Source organism: Henckelia pumila, chromosome 1, assembly GCF_033568475.1.
Source record: "Henckelia pumila isolate YLH828 chromosome 1, ASM3356847v2, whole genome shotgun sequence".
Taxonomy (NCBI): domain Eukaryota; kingdom Viridiplantae; phylum Streptophyta; class Magnoliopsida; order Lamiales; family Gesneriaceae; genus Henckelia; species Henckelia pumila.
The window spans coordinates 48,972,127-48,973,878 of NC_133120.1; the positions used below are offsets into that span (position 1 = coordinate 48,972,127).

The window sequence follows — 1,752 nt, forward strand, 5'->3', positions numbered from 1 at the left end:
CTCCACTCTTCAGTCAGGTTGACAGTCTCGAACTCCTCCAGCTTCCTCTTCTTAGACATCACCTCCTTCAAGAATTTTGCATAATGCGGCATCTGCTCCAAAGCATCAGCGAATGGAATATTAATATGAATTTTCTTGAAGATGTCAAGAAACTTAGAAAACTTCTCATCCAATGCTTTTTTCTTGAACCGCTGAGGATATGGCAGAACAGCTTTTGGTACAGGCGGTTTCTCAGGCACAACTGCAGAATTGCTGGAATTTTTGCTAACAGATTTTTCAGACTCCACCACAATCTCTTCAGCCTCTTCATCATCTACTTCCTTTGGGTCATCAACCCCAAGTTCTTTACCACTTCTAAGGGTGATAGCCTTGCACTGCTCCCTTGGATTAACCTCAGTATTGCTAAGAAACACACCTCTCTGCTGATTATTCAATGCATTCGCAAGTTGACCAATTTGTGTTTCAATATTTTTCATAGAAGCGCTCACATTGGTCAAGTGTGTCTCCATACTATCAAGCCTATTTTCATTCCTCTTAAATCTTGTGTATGATTCTGCAATAAAATTACTCGCCAAATCTTCCAACAATGCCTTATCTTCACCATTCTGAGTATTGAACTCCGGTGGAGGATTCAACACATTCTTATTGTTTGCATAGATAAAAATTTTCATGATTACGCAAACTAGGATGATACTGATTGGGTAAAGGATTACCTCGATAATTGTTGTAATTCCTGTTGTTCACATAATGAGCTTGCTCCACACTCTCAAATCCATCAGCAGAATTTACGGCAGTCGCCAGCGATGCTGTCTCATTAGAACTTTGATTCCCTTTGGTCAGTGCAGCCAACTGTGTAGAAATAGTAGTCATCTGAGCAGTCAAAGCAGTGAATGCGTCAACCTCATGAATTCCAGCAGGTTTCCTTATTGCAGATCTCTCACTCGGCCACTGATCACTGTTAACAGTCATTTGCTCAAGCATCTCATAAGCCTGTTCAGGAAATTTAGAAAATATTGAACCTCCAGCTGCAGCATCCACAGAAATACGAGTTGGCCCATTCAAACCATTGTAGAATAACTCAATCTGTTCCCAGTCCGGAAAATTATGGTTTGGACACTTCTTAAGAAACTCCTTGTACCTCTCCCAAGCTTCATAAAGTTGCTCAAAATCTTGCTGTTTGAATGTATTGATCTCTATTTTCAACTGAGCCGACTTAGCAGGTGGGAAATACTTAGCCAGAAATTTGGAAGCCATATCCTCCCATGTAGTGATACTTCCAAGAGGTAGTGATTGCAACCAACTACGAGCATTGTCCCTAAGAGAGAACGGGAACAATCGTAGTTTGATGGTGTCCTCAGTAACACCATGAATCTTTACTGTGTCAGCAATCTCCAGAAAAGTACGCAGGTGCAAATTTGGATCTTCAGTAGCTGCACCCCTGAACTGATTTTGCTGCACCATATTAATCAGAGCTGGCTTCAACTCAAAATTATTTGCCGTGATATTCTGCCTAGCTATCCCAGAATAATGAGTATTGATAACCGATCGAAAGTGATCTCTGATCGGCACCGGGGAATTATTGACAACTCTTTCTCTTTCTCTTTCTTCAGCCATTTGTTGCAACTCTTCTCTTCTAGCTTTTCTCAAAGCTTTAGCAGTTTTCTCAATTTCCGGATCAAAGAGCAGTGAGTCGTAACTTTGGCTTTTTCGCATAAACTGCATAGAGAGGAAAGATTTAAAATTAGAACCAAC

At 40.8% G+C, this 1,752-nt stretch overlaps 1 non-coding gene across 1 annotated transcript; it reads left to right on the forward strand.

Annotated features, from left to right (window-relative positions):
- The first annotated feature begins 1,099 nt into the window (after positions 1–1,099).
- On the forward strand, positions 1,100–1,205 carry LOC140876972 (small nucleolar RNA R71). Its single transcript, XR_012149194.1, has one exon. It is a non-coding gene; the product is annotated as a small nucleolar RNA R71 (small nucleolar RNA).
- The last annotated feature ends 547 nt before the right edge of the window (positions 1,206–1,752 follow it).